The sequence below is a fragment of the Callithrix jacchus genome, chromosome 10 (assembly GCF_049354715.1).
Source record: "Callithrix jacchus isolate 240 chromosome 10, calJac240_pri, whole genome shotgun sequence".
Taxonomy (NCBI): domain Eukaryota; kingdom Metazoa; phylum Chordata; class Mammalia; order Primates; family Cebidae; genus Callithrix; species Callithrix jacchus.
This window is the reverse complement of record NC_133511.1, coordinates 75,636,864-75,658,646: the sequence shown is the minus strand read 5'-3', so window position 1 is coordinate 75,658,646 and position 21,783 is coordinate 75,636,864. Positions and strand designations below refer to the sequence as shown.

Sequence of the window (21,783 nt, the reverse complement as noted above, 5' to 3'; positions counted from 1 at the left end):
TCAGGACCTCCTGAGACTGTGTCCTGGGTCATGATCCTTAACCTTGGAAAAATAAATCTCTTAATTGATTGAGACCTCTCTCATATACTTTTTTGGTTTACAGTTCCAAGGGAGAACGATCAGGGCCTGGCAACCTGCAAGAGCCTTAACAGGGCCCTTCCTTCTGTGGTCCCAGTGACAAAACCCTTCTAATCTGGGCTCTTGAAAGGTGGAAACTCAGCCGGGCGTGGTGGCTCACACCCATAATCCCAGCACTTTAGGAGGCTGAGGCAGGCAGATCATGAGGTCAAGAGATCAAGTCCATCCTGGCCAACATGGTGAAACCCTGTCTCTGAAAAAAAGAAAGAAAGATGGAAACTCAAAGGAACGTATTAGCATGGGTCACTTCCCAACCCCTTTGACCCAAATCCTTTATTCCCACCTCACAAACCCCTTCACTCTACTATCTCCACCCCAGAGCCAGAGCTTAAACTGCAAATAACATGGCAGATCTGCTTCTCAAGGGAAATTGACATTTTTGGGTGTTTAATCAGGGTTTTTATAAGAGTTAAGTAATCCTATCATCCCATGAAGAATTTCTGAAAGATCCCAAGCTGATAACAGGGAAGTGTCCTCAGCAATGCCAGCCAAAGCTATTAATTAAGCAATGAATAAAGCAGTATTGACAGAGAGACAGCACAATCAAACATGTAGAATGCAGGCCGCATAGGTATCCTCTAAGGAAAAAAAAATGACATTAATTTTAATATATTTCTTCTTCATCATATATTTAATCCAATATGTCAAAAATGTCATTTTAATGAGTAAACAATACCAAAACTACAATGAAATATATTCCTTGTTCCTACTAAGTCCTCAAAATCCAGTGTGTATTTTATACTTACAGCACATCTGAGTTTGGACTAATATGTTTTTTTCACAAGCCACTTGTGATAAAATAAATGCATGTCATGGTTTATACCAGTTCTCCAACATCAACTGGACATCCAACAATTCAGTTCAAGTTTGACACTAACTGCCCAGATTTAGCATAGACTCCACAAGTTCAGGTCTGTCCTCAAGACTGCCCCCACTTCAAACACTAGCTGCAAGTTCCAAGAGCCACCAGAACTTCTGACCAACCAGCTATAAATATGAAGGTTTCCACCCCCATCCTCAGATTCAGTAATTTGCCAGAACAAATCACAGAACTTAGAAAAACACTTTACTTAGATTTACAGCTTACTTCTAAGGGGTACACCTCAGGACCAGCCAAAGGGAAGAGATGCTCAGTATGGAGGGAGGCAGCACACCACCTTCCCAGCACCTGATGTGATCTCAACCTAGAGGCACGCCTTATCTCATTATTCAAGAGTTTTTACAACCCAGTCTCCAGTTACCCTCCCTCCCCTGAGGTTGGCGATGGCCTGGAAAGTTCACTTGTTTAGTCTTTCAGATGATCAGCCCACATCCTTAACCTATCTAGGGACCCCACTCTGGATCACCTTGTTAGCATAAAGTCAGGTGTTGAAGGGCAGTGATGAATAACAAAAGATACTCCCAAAGGGTGGGGTATGTTAGGAATAACAAAATATCACTTAGGAAATTTCTAGGGTTTTAGAAAACTGTGTGCCTGGAACACAGAACAAAGAACAAATAAATATATTTTGTACTAGACCATAACTAGCCTTATTTCCACTGCTACCACACTAAACAATGCATATTTACAGCAAATAGCCTGCTCACAGTACAGCCTGGGGTGGAAAGAGCTGGGTGACAAGAGACCTGGGTTCTAGTGCTGTTCTCTTCTAAGCTAATCTATGACCTTGAACTAGTCCCTTAACTGCTGGGCTTTGACTCATGCAGGACCCAGATGATCTGTTACTTTGTGATTCCAAATATTTATCTTGGCAAGGACTCAATTTCCAAACTGAGATTTAAAGGATTTGCTGAAAAATCCAAATCATCTAAATCCGAGCTTCTCAAATTATAATGCATATGTGAATCATCTTGTTAAAATGTGATTCTGATTCAGTAGGTTTGAAGTGGGGCTTGACAATCTGCATTTCTAATGAGGCCAGTTACTTGGAGTAACAGATACGTGTCTCAGTCCTCTGAGAAGCAGATGTCAGATAGGCAGAAACAGGGAGGCTGGAAGAGCCAAGAGACCATGATGCAGGTGTGATCCTTGTGAAAAGAAAGGGAAGAAAGGAAAGCTGAGTGGAGGAGACTTGGTTTCAGTGCAGTTCTGAGGAAGTTCATCCTTAAGCCATCAGGAGAATCCCACAGTTTCCAAGAATGGGCCTTCCTAGGATCCCTGCCATGCTCAGTCATTAGCTAGGAGCAGTCCATGGGAAGCATGGTCTTGCAAACATGTAATAGATTTCAGAATATACCAGCTGAGGCCAATAGTCAATGACAGTCCCTGCAGTCAGAGATCTGAGAATTCTTTTCATGGTTGTCAATGTTAAAGTTATCAGAATCAAAAATGGATTCACTTAAAAAAAAAAAAAACTGGGGGCCAAAGTGGCTCCTGCCGGAGGTCGTGGCACTTGTGAAGGCGAGGTCATGAGTTCAAGGCTAACCTGAGCAACCTCATAAACTCAAACTGATTGGCAAAAAAAAAAAAAAAAACTGAAAAATTGAGCCAGGGAAAGCTATGAAGAGAAAGTTCTCATGCATAAATGCCTGATAACAAAAACTATCACAAAAAAAGCTGCAAAAAATTGCAACCTTACACAAAAATACTCCTGTGAAGGCATCTGTCCAGCAACTGCCTGTCCAGTCTTGGATTAGTGTCACCCTTGTACTGATCCTTGTAGCCAGGATAATTATCTCAAAACAATTATGTAATGATCATCATTTTTCCTTTAAAAACCTTTGTGTTCCTTTACCTCCCTAAATATACACATAGTTTACTACCGTGTTATATATGTATTCCCATTGCAATGCCCTTGATATAGTTTGGATGTGTGTCCTCACCCAAATCTCACGTTGAAACGTAATCCCCAACTGGAGGTGGGGCCTGGTGGGAACTGATTGGATCATGGGGTTGGCTTTCTCATGAATGGTTTAGTACCATCAACTTGGTACTATTCTCATGACAGTGAGTCAGTTCTCATGAGGTTTAAAAGTGTGTGGCATGTTCCCCCTCACTCTCTTGCTCCTGCTCTGGCCATGTGACATGCAAGCTCCTGCTTGGCCTTCTACCATGATTGTAAGCTTCCAGAGGCCTCTCCAGAAGTAGATGCCACTGTGCTTCCCATACAGCCTGCAAACCATGAACCAATTCAGCCTCTTAAAGGTGTTTGTTGTTGTTGTTGTTGTTTTGAGACAAGGTCTTGCTATGACACCCAGGGTGTACTGCAGTGGCACAATGACAGCTCACTGCAGCCTTGACCTCCTGGGCTTAAGCAATCCTCCCAGCTCAGCCTCCTGAGTAGCTGGGACTACAGGTGTGCACTACCATGCCCAGCTAATATTTTGATTTTTTTTTTTTTTTTTTTAGACAAAGTCTCACTCTGTCGCCTAGGCTGGAGTGCAGTGGCACGATCTTGGCTCACGGCAACCTCCGCCTCCTGGGTTCAGGCAATTCTCCTGTCTCAGCCTCCTGAGTAGTTGAGATTACAGGCATGTGCCACCATGCCCAGCTAATTTTTGTATTTTTTTTTTATTAGAGACGAGGTTTCACCAGGCGCGGTGACTCAAGCCTGTAATCCCAGCACTTTGGGAGGCCGAGGCTGGTGGATCACGAGGTCAAGAGATTGAGACCAGCCTGGTCAACATGGCGAAACCCCGTCTCTACTAAAAATACAAAAAATTGGCTGGGCATGGTGGCGCGTGCCTGTAATCCCAGCTACTCAGGAGGCTGAGGCAGGAGAATTGCCTGAACCCAGGAGGCGGAGGTTGCGGTAAGCCGAGATCACGCCATTGCACTCCAGCCTGGGTAACAAGAGCAAAACTCCATCTCAAAAAAAAAAAAAAAAAAAGAGAGAGAGAGAGAGAGACGAAGTTTCACCATGTTGGTTAGGCTGGTCTTGAACTCCTGACTTCGTGATCCACCTGCCTCAGCCTCCCAAAGTGCTGGGATTACAGGTGTGAGCCACCACACCCGGCCTATTTTGATTCTTTTATAGAGACAAGGTCTCACTATATTGCCCAAGATGGCCTTAAACTCATGGGTTCGAACACTCCTCTCAACTTGGCCTCCCAAAGTGCTAGGATTCCAGGCATGAGCCACCGCACCTGGTCTCAGGTGTTTCTTTATAGCAATACAAGAACAGATGAATACAGCCCTATTAAATAAACGTCATTTTCTTTCAGAGAGCCTTTCTATTATTTAGGGTGACATAAATGGTGTCCAGAAGCAGGACCTAAAAAAGAATATCAGAAGGAATTACTGATTCTTGGAACCAGCGTGCAATACTCACCTGAGCCCTCTGAGCACTCTGTTTCTATGGCTCACTTTTTCTGCCCTCATGCATTTCTAAAAAGAAAACCTATTTTCTGCCCCGGTACATTTTCTCTCAAGCCAACCCTCCCACTTTTCGGTAGAAACTCTTGACTTTGAAGCAGAGTTGTTGTCTGGGGTGATATCTGAGGTTCGTTGCCTCATGCCAGAAAAATTAAGGACAGGGACACACACAAGGAGTGAGTTTAAGAGCAGAGGTTTACCCGGTAAAAGAAAGAGAAAAACAGCTCTGTCCTTTGAGAGAGAGGGGCACCCAAATGGGACTGCCAGCCCATGCTGCACCAGATTTTATAGACAGGCTTGAGGAGGTGGTGTCTCATTACACAGGGCCCAAAGATTGGTTGGCCCACGTGTGATATTACATAGTGTCCAGGGAATCTGGCCACCCCACTCTAATCTTACTACACAAATGAGGTCTTCTCGTGGCTGGCTCCATCTTGTCTGCTCCTTACTGTACATGTGGCTGGCAAAGAGAAGGAATGATGGAACTGCCATGTTGGACATGCCTAGCCCCAGGTAGCCTTTTCCTATTGACACAGCTGCTGGCATTCACCCATCCAAGCTTCTACCTTGCTTGTGTGTGTGTGCAGCTCAATTTTGCAGGATGCTTTTTCTTAGAAAAGAAAATGATTTGGGGGCTACTTTTTTTTTTAGATGAAGTCTTGCTCTGTCACCCAGGCTAGGAGTGCAGTGGTGCCATCTCAGCTCACTGCAACCTCCGCTTCCCGGGTTCAAGTGATTCTCCTGCCTCAGCCTCCTAAGTAGCTGGAATGACAGGTATGCACCACCATACCCAGCTAATTTTTGTATTTTTAGTAGAGACAGGGTTTCACCATCTTAGCCAGGCTGGTCTTGAACTCCTGACCTCGTGATCCCCCGTCTTGGCCTTCCAAAGTGCTAAGATTACAGGCATGAGCCACCGCACCCGGCCAGGTTTTCCTTGTAATGAAAGGTAGGAGGCTGGGCACGGTAGCTCACACCTGTAATCCCAGCACATTGGGAAGCCAAGGTGAGCAGATCATGAGGTCATGAGATGGAGACCATTCTGGCCAACATGGTGAAATGCTGTCTCTACTAAAAATACAAAAATGAGCCAGGTGTGGTGGCAGGCTCCAGTAATCCTAGCTACTCGGGAGGCTGAGGTAAGAGAATCGCTTGAAGCCAGGAGGTGGAGGTTGCAGTGAGCGGAGAACACGCCATTGCACTCCAGCCTAGGGGACAAGAGCGAAACTCCGTCTAAAAAAAAAAAAAAAGAAAAAGAAAAGAAAAACTTTACCGAAGACTTTCTTACTCTCACTATCTGCCTAAATAATGTCTTCTTTTTTTTTTTTTTTTTTTTTTGAGACGGAGTTTCGCTCTTGCTACCCAGGCTGGAGTGCAATGGCACGATCTCGGCTCACCGCAATCTCCGCCTCCTGGGTTCAGGCAATTCTCCTGCCTCAGGCTCCCGAGCAGCTGGGATTACAGGCACGCACCACCGTGCCCAGCTAATTTTTTGTAATTTTAGTAGAGATGGGGTTTCACCATGTTGACCAAGATGGTCTCGATCTCTTGACCTCGTGATCCACCCGTCTCGGCCTCCCAAAGTGCTGGGATTACAGGCTTGAGCCACTGCGCCCGGCCAATAATGTCTTCTTAACTCTTATATCAGCTTTATTCAGGATGTGGTTTAGTTATAAAGCCACCTTTAATAAAGGACTGTACATCCTCCTGGAATGATAAAAAGGTTTTTTATCTTTTTTGGTTTAAAGACAAGTGTCTTTTCTGGATTGACTACTCTGGTTTCTCCAGAATCTATGTTGTCTGCAAGACATGTCTTCTCTGGTAAATTTACTTTTGTTTCTTTCTGCATTGTGATAATACTGAATGTCAACTTGACTGTATTGAAGAATCAAAGTATTGATCCTGGATGTGTCTGTGAGGGTGTTGCCAAAGGAGATTAGCATTTGAGTCAATGGGCTGGGGAAGGCAGACCCACCCTTAATCTGGGTGGGCACCATCGAATCAGCTGCCAGCGCAGCTAGATAGATAAAAAGCAGGCAGTAAAATGTGCAGAGACTGGCCTGGCCTCCCAGCTACATCTTTCTCCTGTGCTGGACACTTCCTGCCCTCGAACATCAGACTCCAAGTTCTTCAGTTTTGGGACTCAGACTGGCTTTCCTTGCTCATCAGCTTGCAGATGGCCTATTGTGGGACCTTGTGATCATGTGAGTTAGTACTTAATAAACTCCCCTTTATATATATATCTGTCTATCCTATTAGTTCTGTTCCCCTAGAAAACCCTGACTAATACATGTATGTGTAATTTTTTTTCTACATTCCTGGGTTAAAATTTTTGTGAATGCTCTTCTTTTTGGTTTCATTTTGGTTTGGTTACATGAATCTGTAAAAGATTTGGCTCCTTTCCCTTGCTTTTTTCTAAAAATATTCTGAGAGCAAAAATAAATATTCTAAATGGCAGATTCAGGAAGGCTATTTAAAAGCCACTAGGACAGTCACCACTATCTAAAACATGGGTCCAAACTCTTGACATTCTCTGACAGGATTTATAGGATTTTGTTTGCTCTCAATGGAATACCAAGGTTTTGTGAGACTCCAGCCAGCTACATATTATGGCCTATTGTCATGAATATATTTAAACTAACGGGCCAGGTGCTGTGGCTAAAGCCTGTAATCCCAGCACTTTGAGAGGCGAAAACAGATGGATCACTTGAGCCCAGGGGTTTGAGACCAGCCTGGGCAACATGGCAAAGCCCCATCTCTACAAAAAATATAAAAATTAGGTAGGCATGATGGCATGCACCTGTCATCCCAGCTACTTGGGAGGCTGAGGCAGGAAGATCAATTGAGCCCAGGAGGTTGGAGTTGCAGTGAGCCATGATCACACCACTATACTCTGGCCCGGGCAACAGAGCAAGACCCTGTCTCAAAAATAACAACAAATACTAATGGAAAGATCATATCAAGGAAAATTCAGAGCTTAACTGGTCATTATTTGAACTCTCTAAAAAAGAGGGCTGAGCGTGGGGGCTCACACCTGTAATCCCAGCACTTTGGGAGACCAAGGTAGTTGGATTGCTTGAGGCCAGGAGTTCTAGAACAGCCTGGCCAACATGGTAAAATCCGATCTCTGCCAAAATTAGCTGGGCGTAGCGGTGCATGCCTGTAATCCCAACTACTTGGGAGGGCAAGGCACAAGAATCACTTGAACCTAGGAGGTGGAGTTTGCAGTGAGCTGCGTTCATGACACTGTACCCCCAGCCTGGGTAACAGACTGAGATTCTGTCTCAAAAAAATAAAAATAAAAAATAAAAAAATAAGATTCATGATTTGAACTCTCTGAAATACACTACAACTATAATGTTAACATAGTATAGTTGTATGTTAACACTATAGTGTTACCACAGTCTACCCCCTTGTGCCACACAGATCTTTACTCTCCACCAGGTTCAAGGAAAAGTTGCTCCCCATTTCCCTTGGGCTTCTATTCCCAAGGAGAACTCAGAATAAAGCAGGAGGTCTGTGGACTAACTACAGCCCCTATCAATGAAGTTAATCTTGGAGCCATAACTGGCATTCATCCTCTCCCTCTTCAACTATCTATTCTGAATTCCCCTCACCCTCAACAACCTCCTCAGATGTTGGTTGCTTACCTGGTGGTGTGACCCAAACCTTTATTCTAGGGGTGAGGGGAGGGGAGAGAAGGGAAAGGGATAAATGCTAAATAATCAAACCCTTCTCAGGGTTGCTGCACATCCTTTCACAATTACAGTGGGGGTACCTGGAGGTGCCCAGTGGATCACATGGGCTCCACACACATTCCTCCTACCCCCATTATGCAGAAGCAGCCTTGCCCCTTCCTGTTGATCAGGGTCAGTTATCCCTGCCAGTATGATGACTATTCTTCTTGTCTGCTGGTTTCTGATCATAAAGAATCCCAAGTGTCTGTGGCAACCACAAACCATAGTTCAATAGGACCCTTCCTATTATAGTGTCCCCCAGTTAAGTGCTATGCTGTGTGGAATTCCATGCCTTTGGATCAGGCATTCTGTAAGTCTCTGGAAAGTGATGCTAAGTAAGGCTCTGTGGTGAGGAAAGGCAATCCCATGCCCAGAATAAGTTTCTATCCCTGTAAAAATGAACCATTGTCCCTTCCAGAATGGAAAGGGCCTGATGCAGTTGACTTGCCCCAAGTGATGAGTTGGTCTCAAGGAATAGTGCCATTTCAGGGGCTCAGCATTGGTCTCTGAGAAGAGTCTAGGGGACATTCAAAGGCCCCTAGACTCTTCTGCCATATCACATCACAGTCATCTCCAAAAGGCCTCTTAAAGAGGGGCCATGATGATGCTTTGAGCTCCAAGTATTAATGTGTCAACTCAAACTCTGCATCTACTACACCTCAGAACGTCTTGTTATCCCCATTTCTCTAGTGAATCATCACCTAAATGGCCATAGGTCCCTTTGGTGGGGGGGGGTGGGAATGAAGGAATCATCATGATATATACTTGCTGCAATTCTGCAAGGCCCTTCTTCTTAGAGACCTGGCCACCTCTTTAGTAAATGGTTCCCAAATCTAAGCTAATTTTCAGATATGGAATCATTCATTTCTAAGGGAAGCACTGTCAGGAACAGTGGGCAGGGAGGCCAGAGAGGTTGGGAAGGCTATCAGACCATGATGGGGGTGGACCACTAGGAAAGAGAGAGGGAAGGAAGGTTAGATGGCAAAGTCTTAGGCTGTAGTACACATTTAAGAGAGTGGCAAGGTCACTGGGGAGTTCTGGTGCTAAAACTGGCTGTCAGGCCAGGCATGGTGGCTCTCACTTGTAATCCCAGTACGTTGGGAGGCTGAGGCAGATGGATCACCAGAGGTCAGGAGTTTGAGACCAGTGTGGTCAACATGATGAAAACTCATCTTTACTAATATATAAAAATTAGCTGGGTATGGTGGCACATGCCTGTAATCCTAGCTACTCAGGAGGCTGAGGTAGGAGAATCCCATGAACCAAGGAGAGAGCAGTTGCAGTGAGCTGAGATTGTGCCACTGCACTCCAGCCTAGGCGACAGAGTGACTCCACCTCAAAAAAAAACAAACAAAAGGCTGGGTGCAGTGGCTCATGCCTGTAATCCCAGCACTTTGGGAGGCGGAGGTGGGCAAATCACAAGGTCAGGAGTTCGAGGCCAGTCTGGCCAACATGGTGAAAAGCCGTCTCTACTAAAAATACAAAAAAATTAGCCAGGCATGTTGGCACATGCCTGTAATCCCAGCTATTCAGGAGGCTGAGGCAGTAGAACCGCTTGAACCCACGAGGCAGAGATTGTGATGAGCAGAGATCACACCATTGCACTCCAGGCTGGGCGACAGAGCAAGACTCCGTCTCAAAAAAAAAAGTCTGCCAAGGGAGTTTTGCATATCCCAAGAATGGACCTGCTTTAGTCATGGGCTGGAAGTCATTAGCCTCAATACAAATAGCGATAGATATCAGAGAAGCTGGGATCACTGGATTATAATGATCCCCACAGTCTGAAATAGGTGGATTTTCATGATTAATATCAAGGGCCCAGGGATTTATCTCTTTTGGAGCTCTATATCTATGGGAACAAAGGTGTCAGCATTTTCTACTTGAAGTCGGTATACACTGAAATTTCTGGTTCTGCCACCAGCTTTCTGGCCTTGGGTGGTTCCTAACTCCTCTGAATCTCATTTTCTTCATCTGTAAATGAGGATAAAAACAGAAATGATATATGTGAAAGTATCCAGCAAAAAAATGTACTCTCAATAAATTGTTGGTTGAAACATCTAGTGCATACTGGACACTAAGGAATCTCTGGATAAGTACAGTACAGTTCAGGTCCCAAAGAACTCACAACCTAAAGTAGACACAGACTATTTGTTGTAAGCAGAATAATCCCCTGCTTCCAGAAGATGTCCATGTTGTAATCCCTGAAACTTATGAAAATGTCATGTTACATGGCAAAGAGGAATTAAGGTTACAGGTGAAATTAAGGTTGCTGATCAGCTGACCTCAAGACATTATCCTGGATGGGTCCAATGTCATCACAAGTCTTTATAAGTGGAAGTGGGAGGCAGAAGCAAATGTCGGAGAAAGACCCAATGGGAATCTCAATAGGAGAAGGACTTAATGAGCCATTTCTGGCCTTGAAGATGGAAGGAGGATGTAAGCCAAGGAATGTGGCAACCTCTAGAAGCTAGTAAAAGCAAGAAAATGGATTCTTCCTCAGAGCCTCGGAAATGAACATAGCCCTGCCAACACCTTGATTTTAGCCAAGTAACGCCCATTGTGGACTTCTGGTCTCTAGAAGAGTAAGAATAAATCTGTATTGTTTTAAGCTGCTAAATTTGTAGTAATGTGTTACAACAGCAATAGGAAACTAATAGGGCTATATAATGAACCACAGTGATTCGTGCAATCACATTGTACTCATGCAATATCTGTGTACAGGGGGCAGGAGCTCAGAATAAGGAAATTGGATGGGGAATGGCCTAGGGAGAAGTAAGAATGAGGCAGAGGGGCAGAGGTGCAATGTGATATGCAGAGGAAGCTGCTGCAAGGCCGAGGGGGACACTCACACATGCAACACAAAGAAAGGCATACATGTTCACACATATACCACACCCTAGTGATACTGGCACTTATGCATACAGACTCTTTCTGACATAGGCCCACCCACTGCCTGGATTCCACCTGTTTTTGGTGACCTCTCTTGTATTAGTCCGTTGCTAATTAAGACATAGCCAAGACTGGGTAATTTATAAAGGAAAGAAGTTTAATTGACTCACAGTTCAGCATGGCTTGGGAGGCCTCAGGAAACTTACAATTATGGCAGAAGGGGAAGCAAACATGTCCTCTTCACATGGTGGCAGCAAGAAGTAGTGCTGAGCAAAAGAGGGGAAAGCCCCTTATAAAACCATCAGATCAGCTGGGCACAGTGGCTCATGCCTGTAATCCCAGCAGTTTGCAAGTAGTCTAAGGTAGGCAGATCACGAGGTCAGCAGATTGAGACCATCCTGGCTAATATGGTGAAACCCCATCTCTACTAAAAATACAAAAAATTAGCTGAGCATGGTGGCACGTGCCTGTAGTCCCAACTACTTGGGAGGCTGAGGCAGGAGAATCTCTTGAACCTGGGAGGCAGAGGTTGCAGTGAGTCAAGATTGCGCCACTGTACTACAGCCTAGGCACAAGAGTAACTCCATCAAAAACAACAACAAAAACCATCAGATCTCAGTCACTATCACAAGAACAGCATGAAGTTAACTGCCCCTATGATTCAATTACCTCCAACTGGGTCCCTCGCACGACATGTGGGGATTATGGGAACTACAGTTCAAGATGAGATTTGGGTGGAGACACAGCCAAACCATATAATCTCTTAACACCATATTTACTGAGGGAAGCTGAATTTAGCAGATGAGGATAGGACTTGTCTACCACGGCTCCATCACTGGCCTTTACCTGAACAGGACATACACTGGGAGCCTGAGACTTACCAGTTGGGGGGCAACTGAAAATCACTTACCTGCCCAGCATTTTAGTATATGCGGTATCAGGGCAAACCCTGACCATGCACATGTCCTCCCACAACTGTATGAATGAACCTATAATGAATGAGCTGGTCACCCAAAACCAATGTGTCCATCTTCACATGCATTTGTTTGTCCATTTTCATTCATTCAACATGCAGTTATTGATCCTTCCTCTGTGCTAATGCCTGCTCCTGGATACTTTGGACCCCAGATAAAATAAGCTACTATCCAAGATATGATTTCTGGTGTAACCAGAGCTATGATCGGGTGAGAGCAGGTAGGAGCCTGCAGAAAGATGGGAAGAGTTCATAGCCCAGCCTTGGGGTAAGAGAGGACTTCCTGAGTAAATAACATTTAGGCGGAGTATTAAAGGATAAGATCGCTGCTGGGCAAAGGTGAAATCAAGGAGGAGCAAAGAAAAGAAGTTAAGTCAGGTTTGTGACATGTATTTTAGAAGATCTCCCTGGTGAGGATGGCAAAAGAGGGCTGGGAGGAAGGCAGGCCAGTGAGGAGCTGCTGTAATTATCCCAACCTAAGAAGGGAGTTGGGCTGAATAGACATGGGAGCTCCAGAGACATGCCTGAGGTGGCATCTCTAGGATTTATGGCCTCACTGATGGGACAGAGGGGATAAAGGGAGAGAGGGGCAGCTGAAGACTGTCAGGTTGATGCCTGGGACATCTAAGAATGGCCCAAGCCTCAGAGTCAAGTGCCAGGAGTAGAGAAGGGACGGCCAGGCGGGAGGCAGCCAGGCCCTGGTACTGACATCAGGAGCAGGCATATGCTTCCTTGGGGAGGGGGCAGCTGGTAGAGAGCGTATGCGCAGCACTTCCAGGATCTGGGAGGGGTTCCTGAAGTCACACACCCACCCCCATCACACATCTTGGCTTAGAGAAAGAAGTTAAATAGTCACTCCCCATTTTAACAGCTGAGGAGTCCATGATTTCATGAGGTTAAATGACCTTGTCCAAGGCCACACAGCAGTGCTTGATGGAGCTGGGATTTGAACCCAAGCTTGTCTGACTGCATCCTGTGCTCTTCTCCCCAATTCTGACAGGTCAACCAGGCCAGTCTTGGCACCAAAGAATTAGGAATACAGAGGACCTCTGACCCCTACATCACACTCAGCCTGGCTGGGCCACTTAGGGTGCCATTCAAAGCCAGGATTGCCTCACCCCTTAGAAGATTGCACCAGGACATAAAGTTCTCCTTGTGGGTAGGATGAGGTTGGGCCCTCCAAGGAGAGGAGGGATGGGGCCACAGCTAACTTCGCCCTCTCATACACACTCCACACCATGGCCACCTACCCCACAGATAGAGCACCTAAGAAGTGCATCTCCTAGTCTGGAGGTGAGCAGGAGGAGCCCAGGCCCAGCCCAGCTCACCGTATCCCCCATCATCACACAGCTCAGCCATTGCTGGGCCTTCCAGGAAATCCAGACCTGGGCAATTAGAAACAGGGAGCTCTGGGCTTAATATGAGACACTCTGCAGAATCCTGCTAAGAATTTGGCCCTGTCTGAGCCTATTTCCTCATCTGTAAAATGTGAAGTTAGGCTTATTTATCCTACAGCTCCCACAGCTGCAATGGTCTTTTTGCATCTCCTTTGCAGTCCCTGGCCTCATCCAAGCCTAAGAGTTGAACAACAGATGCCTGGTCCCTACGGAGAGCCCCTAACTCTGGCCTCAGCAGATCCACCTCCTCACTCCCCACAGGTCCCCCGAGGTTCAGGGCAGCCCCAGCCAGAAGAATGTGAACCATTCCCGGCATCTCCTCCCCTGTGGCCAGCCCAGAGAGGGCTGGAGCCTCTGGGCCCTTCTGACAGGAAATTAGCTGGGCCTGGCCTTCCCCACTACCAGCTGCTCTGCTGACCCTGACCCTGTGTTTTCCGAAACTTGATACTGCAAATTTCAAAGCCTCTTCTCTATTCCCAGGGAGGCCTGGCTGAGCCACATGTCTAGTGGGGCCTCGAGCCTATGTGTGGGCCTGCCTTCCTGTCCTGGAAAGGGCCATGGCTGAGAGTAGGGCAGGGAAGCCTGAGGCCCAGCCCCTGCTGTGACCCGGAGCAGGGCCTACCCCTCCAGGCAATTTATCTCCCCATCTCTGAGCTACAAGACAGAACCTACGTGCAGAATGTCTGCAACGTGGAGAATGGGTTGGAGGGACGCAAGAAAGCCAGTGGAAAGACCACTTCAGAGGCAACTGCAATGGTTCAGGGAAGAGATGGTTTTGACTAGGATAGGATGGTGAAGATGACAAAAACTGCAGAGTCAAGAGATATTTAGAAGAAAGATGGAGAGATACTGGTAATGGTTTGCTCATGAAGGCTGAGGGACACAGGTGTCAAAGGGCCTGCTAGCTTTCTGAGTTGCTCAGCTGAATGGATGGTGGTACCTTTCCCTGAGATGAGGAACACAAAGGATGACCAGGACTGGGTTGAGGAGGCGAAAATATCCTATGTTTGGCCTTAGATAGTTAGAGGCTGAGGTGCCTTTGAGATGTCCCAACGAAGAGGCTGAGTGCTTGGATATCCAGAGGGGAATAAGCTGGAGATACTTATTTGGGAGGGAGAAAAATAGATGGTACCTGAGGACATGGATAAAACTGCCAAGAAGGAAAAGTATTAAGTAAAAAAAGAACCCAGCATGTGCCTTAAGGACACTAATGTTCAACGGCCAGGTAAAGGAGAATAAACCTGGAATAGAGGGTAAACAGAGAAAGAGCAGACAAAGATAAAGGAAGAGCCAGAAGAATGCTGTGCCTTGCAAGGAATGGAGAAGACTCAAGAAGCAAGAGAATGTTTGGATGCTGCTGGAAAATCTAAAAAATAAGGAGAATGAAAAATGCTTGAATTCCAGGATACTACCAAAAAAAAAAAAAAATGCACTTTGGATTTAGTGTCCTGAAGGTCACCTCACCAGTGATTTTAGGGAGTGCTGTTTCGGTGAAGTGAGGCAGGTAGAAGCCAGGCTGTCATGGACAGGAGGCATGTGAGGTGTGAGGAAACAGAGAGTGCTCTGGAGACACTTGACTGTGGTTTGAGAGGAGAGTGGGGCAGTAGCTGCTGGAAGACATGGAGTCAAAGGAAGAAGCTTCTGTTTGTTTTTTAAGGTAAGGGAGACTCAAGTGTGTTTAAATGTTGATGAGCAGAATCTTGTTCAGATGAGAGGTTGACAATGCCTGAGAAAAGAGGGACAACAAACAGAAAAGTGTTTTTAAGAAACCAAAAGGGCATGCCAGGTCCCCTCAGCAGGGTGGGGTTCAGAGTGAACATCTACAATCCTTTGAAGCTGGCTCCTGGGCACTAGGCTGGCTGTGGCACTGCCTCTGAGTGCTCTATATGCCCCACAGCCAAGACCAGCACCCTTGGATGGCCAAGTACCTGTACCTTATGGACCCTATTCAACCCTAGTTGAGGATGACAGGGGTTAGAGATGACCAGACAGACCATGATGGGCCATGATGTCCTAAACAAAGGTGCCACATTCCCCACATCCCTGGGAGAAGAGCCATGGGCCTCTAGGCCTATTGTGGACATAAAGCCCATTGCCAGTGACAGGATGCCTAGAGCCCTCCTGGATGACATCCTTAAGTCCAGAGTCCCCAGATTCCTCCATTCCAGCTTGGCGATGCCATGTTGGCTCTACTGGCATGGGACAATCCCAGGCATACCACAGAACAGTGGTTCTCAGAGGACGGTCTCTAGACTAGGAGTATCAGCATTACCTGGAAACTTGTTGGAAATGCAAACTCTGAGGCCCCACCACAGATCTATCAAATCAAAAACTCTGGAGTTAGAGTCCAACAGTCTATGTTTAACAAAGTTTCCAAGTGACTTTGAGGCACCACTTTTAAGGGTATCAAGCCATTCATCCCTCCATTTGCTGTCTATCTAGTAACCTAAAATTCACACATCCACCAATCTAAACAGCCATCATCGAGCTGTTCAATTCTCAGTGCAATTCCACCAACTGTCTTAGGTAGTCTGGACTGCTGTAACAGGACATCCACAGACTAGGTGGCTTATAAACAACAAAAATGTATTTCTTGCAGTTCTGAAGGTTGGAAAGTCCAAGATCAAGGCACTAGCAGATTCGGTGTCTGGGGAGGGCTTGCTTCCTGGCTCACAGAAAACTAGCTATCAACAATCCACGTTCACATTCTGTCCAGCCTCCTGTGCCATCTAATCTGATGTAATCTAGTCTATCATCAGCCTAAATAGTCAGCATCCTAAATAGTCCTTTATTTATGTTACATACATCTATTCACTATCCTCACAATTCATTTATAATACAAAAGAATATTTAAGCTCTGGTACCCACCACACCCACCTCCCCTTTCTAAGGAAAATGGACACAAACATTTCCTTCTGTTTAAAGTTTCAGGCTTGTATCATGCATATTAAGTGAAATCAGTTTTACTTCTCTGGGCAGCAACCCTGACTGGACAAGGGTCTTGGAATTCCTCAACTAAAGGCAACTGTGTTTGTATGTGTAGAATATGTGATATATTATACATAAATATATAAAGATTATATATAGTAGCTTATGTGTGTATTACATATGGATACAATATATTCTATATAGATCTGTCACAGACATCCATACATATTTAACTTCAATACCTTGCCATAAAACTCTGCCCAAACGAGGCTGTCTGTACTGGATGGTGATAGACTTAGCCAATCATGAAACATTCTCTTCCTTCATTCTCTCCCTTGGAGAGTGTGTATGCTCAATATCATTGAGAAGTCATGGTCGCTTCAAGCTCTAGTTCTATCCTAACAATGGTAAGCTATGTTCCAGTTTTCAATTAAGCCTGCTGAATATGTCTGCCTTGAAAGAGTGGGATTCAGAGTGAACCTACAGCTCAGACAGAGACAACTGTGCTGCTGGGCGTGACTGTGCAACCCTGCATTTAGTCCTCATTATCCAAGACAAATGTCAAGCTGCCTCTGCTGGAGAGTGGAGTTAGATGGCCACACTATATCTCATATCCTCCTTATTCACAGCTGATTTGAGCAGTTGCCACCTCACTGGAGGGAAGTTGCACCCATATCCCATCCATCAGCAAATCCTGATTACCTTCAAAATACATCCTAAACTGGACCACTTATCACTACCCTCACCACTGCCACCCTGGTCCAAGCCACCAACCTCTCTTACCTGGATTTCTATGGTAGCCTTGTAAGTGGTCTTCTTGTTTGCTTCCCATTCCTGCCTTGTCCCTTTCAGTCTATTCTCATCACAGTAGCCCGAGAGGTCCTTTTTAAAATCTAAGATCATATCACTTCTCTGTTGAATATCCTCTATTGCCTTCCCTCCTTTTTGGAGTAAAAGTCTAAGTCCTCACAATGGCTTGTAACACACTTCATGATCCATCCTCTGCTACCCTTCTGACCTCATCTTCCACCATCCTCCCAGTGTTCACACAATGTCAGCCACATTGGCCTCACTGATGTTCCTCACACAGTGCCACAGAGTTCCCACCTCAGGACCACTGCACTTGCCATGCCCTCTTCCTAGAGCATTCTTCTCCCAGATATCTTCACAGCTCACCTCACTTTCTTCAGATCTCTGCTCAAATATGACCATATCAGGGATACCCTCTCTGAGTGTCCTATATGCCGCAGAAACCCAACCCCTCCCCAAACTGCTCCCACACTTCTTACCCTGCTTTATTTTTTCATAGCACTTATTGTCAGCACACATATAACTGCCTACTGTCTCTCCTCATTAGAAAGTATGCTTCATAAATGCAGCAACTTTGTTTTGCTTGCTATTTTTCAACACATAGGAGCTTTGTTGAGGTACGAGCAATCACATAAATAAGCACTTTGTAAAAACTTGTGGAAGGAATGAGTAAGAGTGGCTGACAGTAGACCATGAGGAAGAAAATCAAGCAGAGGGAGCCTGTTGAGACGGAATGAGTACACAGAGAAATGCAGGAAAGAGAGGAACCTTGATGTCCTTGGGAGATGGAAAGAAGAGCCACTATTCGTGACTTTCCAGTTCCAATCTTCACGAGGCAGAGGCCTGAATGTTAGTGCTCTCTGCAAGGTTGTCCACTGTATTCTCACAATTGTTCCCCTCATTCTTGAAAATTTTGTTTTTTTTTTCTGTTCCTTGCAACAAAAACAACCTTGACTTGAGCAGTATCCTTCCAACCATCCATCTACCCATCTCTCCATCCCCACATGCCCTTCTAATCATTTATATTTCTAATCATCTGTCTACAAATCAGTCTGCTAGTCCATTAATCCCTATCAGCATCCATTATCCTAGAATCCACCCACCACCCATCGATCCATATAAACGACAACTGTCCATCCACATGTTACCCTTTCATAACCTCCAGGAAGAGTGGAGCCAGGTCATGAAGGATCTCATCACAGGGATAAGGCCATCCAACTTTAATGCTGAAAAGTGGGGAGCTAAGGAAGGATTTTGAACAGAAAAGTTACATAGTCAGATCTGTATTTTAGAAAAATAACTCTGACAGCTATGAACAAGATAGATAGTTCTTCCCATCTAAAAGCAGGAAGACCAGTTGGGGTAATATTAAAATATTCCAGATGATGAATTAGGGCAGAAGCACAGGGGCTTCAGAAAAGAAGATTCAAGGGAGAGACAGGGAAGCAGCTCTGGGAACAAACCCAAGCCAGAAGGGCAGGCCTAGACGAAAAACTGTCTAACAGGGGCCCTCAGTTTTGAAATCACCAGGCCAGCCCAGGCACTGTATTTGTCCCAGATCTTAAGTAGGACCAGGCTTCCTGCACATTCTGCACATTTGGGGCAGAGTTCCCCAAAAGACCAATCCAGAACCAGTCCTCTGGGATCTTCAGCAGAGCGCTCTATCCTACAGCTCAAGTCTCTGAGTAAGTGATATTTCCAGAGTACACAGTCCTCTGTCAACTGGTCTCACAGCTCAGCCCTGGCCACAGAAAGCCAGGGCCTGTTCTCTGTTAATTTTCTTCAACTCTTCAGAGGTTGGGCCTCTGTCCCAGTGAAGTCAGGGTCTGGGAGGCAGCCCTGGCTCCCTGCCCGCCCACGGAGGCTATATTTGGAGCAAGACAACTCCCTTTAGACACAGAGCTTGGGACCCACCCTGCAGAGTTGCCCCAACCAATTTTACTGAGTATCCACGCAGTGTGGGGGTCACTCACTTTTCACTTGGTAGTTCATTCATTTACTTATTCATGCCACAAACATTTATTGATCTGCTACTATGATACAGCAGGTACAACAGGATGTGTGGTGGGCACATATCGTATATGTATATATATGGATATCTCTAAGCAGGGATGGCAGAACATACTCTGGGTGCCCTCCCTCAGGGTTCAATGATGATGATGACTCACGCTCAGGTGTATACGGCATCTGTGGGGACCTGTGTGCAAGTGCATGCAGGCACGTGCTCTCTGAGGAGACAGCTATGACTCAGTGGCATGCGGCATCTGTGGCTACCTGTATGGATATGTGTCTGAGTTCAGGCATGAGCACAGGCGCTTGCTTTCCAGGGGGTGGGGTAAGTGGTTGTGACTCAGCTGCACATGGTGACTAGGAGCCTACAGGCCGGCTGTAACTTTATGGCTTTGCTTATTTGCCAAGCCAAACAGTCAGTATTGGGTGCAAATATTCTATCAGAGTGTGCATGGAGTAAGTCGTAAGCCTGGCAGGGACCTCCACCTCCAGCAGGCAGGAGAGACTCAACAGTCTAGGGCAGGAGGCATCTGCCTCCTGTGCCACCGCCCCCCCCCACCCCTGCCGGCCTCCTCCACCGCAGGTCCTACCCTCCCTCCCTTGCCCTCTCCACTCCTGCCTCCTGGAGGCTCAGCAAGCGCATCCCTCAAAGACTCCACCGTCATCCCTCACCCACCGATCTCAGGTGCACACACGAGACTAGGCCCAGAGGTACAGGGCTGTGGCCTTCAAGTGTCCAGCCCAATCCCCTTCTGTTCCAGCCCTCAGAACGGCGCCTTCCTCCAACATCCCAGCCCCGCTCCGGTGTAGCCTCGGCAAGCGCGCTCCAGGGCCCACTTCCCATCTCGGCGGCCGCAGACCCGCTGCCTCCCCATCGGTGCGGCCCCATCTTCACCTCTGAGCTCCTTGCCCCTCTCTCCCTGGCTGTCTCTGTCCTTATCTGTCCCGAGTCTATCTTTGTCTCTTCTCCAGCCGGGCTGTCTGCAGCAGAGGCTTCACCAGAGTGGAGGTGCTGACAGAGTGGGGGTGTGGGGAGGACACTCTGTGTCCCTTCTTGAGCCTTATCGGGAAAACTGAAGTCACTGCTCAGGGCTCAGGCTGGAATTTCGCCCTAGATGACCTTGCTGGGTCTGCTGGGGCCTCTGCAGGGACAGCCAGGGTCAAACGAGTCAGGAAACAGGCCCCTGCTAGTGGGCTGCCAGCCCGCCCTCGTCCCAATCAGGCCGCCCGCAGCGCCCTCCATGGGAGACGCCGGGGAGGGGAGAGGAGGGGGAGGAGAAGGGGAGGAGCGGCCCTGTTTTGAGCACTCGCGGGAACCGATGGGAGGCCGTGTGGGGCTGGCATCGTGACCACTGATGCCACAAGGCCACGGGGCCCTCCTCAGGGACCCGGGCGTAAATCCTCAGGGGCCTGAGGAGGAGCCGGGGCGGCCACCGACCACCTCCCCGCAGGCTGCAGGCAAGCGGCACGCCATACCCGGGGGGAACGCGGGAAGAGGCCCTCGCGTCAGGACACCTGGGCTTCGTCCCAGAGTCGTCACTGCTGTGTCCCCTTGGGCAAGTACCAAGTTCCCTGAGCCTCACTTTCCACATCTGGAACATAGGAAAATTGCGCCCACCTTTCGGGTCGTTGCAGATAAAATGAGTTCACGTCAGGGCTGGCTCTCAGGAGGCGCTCAGTGCCTGTGGCTTTCCTCCCCGGTGGGTCGAACCCCGAGGCAGGGGGAGCGAAGCGGTCATGGCTTACCGGACTATACCCTGGCCCGGCCCCGCGCGCCCATGTAGGGGCTGAGACCTGCGGGCACGGCGCACGCCTGCCATCTGGCGGACAAACCACCTGGTAGTGCGTCCCGCCCACGGCCGCGCGCATGCGCAGGCCTGCACCAAGATCCTGCCGCGCCCCGCCTTCCCCGCCCAAGGATCCCCCTCCCCCAGCCCAGGGAACCCCCTAGGCCACGCAGACCTGCGCCACTAGGTCTTTTCTTCCCCTCCTTCCCCGAGAAAGCGCGTGCATTTTGTCACCCCAGGAGCTGGGGTTATTTCAGGACCTGCAAAGGAGGCTCAGGATGGTGGGATTGGTCCTTAATGGAGCACCGGGGCAGGCTGGCGGCTGAACCGAGTGTTCCTGTTTCAGACAAACCTAAATGTAGGCCTGGAAGGCTGTGCACTGAAATCCTAGTTGGTGCAAAAGTAATTGCGGTTTTTGTCACTATAGGTTGTCTGCAGAGTGAGATTATGTCGAAGCATTTTACTCTCTTTACATATCTGCTTTTTCTCAATCTTCCACATTGGGTATGTATTGGTGACAAGAAAAAAAAACTACAAAAGTTATTTTTTGAAAAAAAATCACATTGGGAGAGAGAAAGGGGGCTGAATTGGCCTATCAAGGGGATTCCAGAAGTTTTTGCCTTTCTAGTATCTGTTTGCATGTGGACTCCCAGGATTCCCTGGGAGAAACGGAGAAATGAAGCCCAGGATTTGAGGCATTGAGGTTGATTGTCCTATCTTTCACATAAGCTGGGATTAACTTCCTTTAAGAAAAAAAAGGAAGGAAAAAGGGTTCCCAGCCTTAGGGTAGAGTAGGGTA

General features: G+C 47.1%; 1 long non-coding RNA gene across 2 annotated transcripts in view; it reads right to left on the bottom strand.

Moving 5' to 3' along the window:
- LOC118145816 (uncharacterized) overlaps positions 1-21,019 on the bottom strand; it is a 167,323-nt gene extending 146,304 nt beyond the window's left edge. For both annotated transcript variants that reach the window (XR_008475178.2, XR_013523296.1), the window contains exon 1: positions 20,816-21,019. This is a non-coding gene — a long non-coding RNA (uncharacterized LOC118145816). The remainder of the gene's footprint in view (positions 1-20,815) is intronic.
- Between the last annotated feature and the right edge of the window lie 764 nt (positions 21,020-21,783).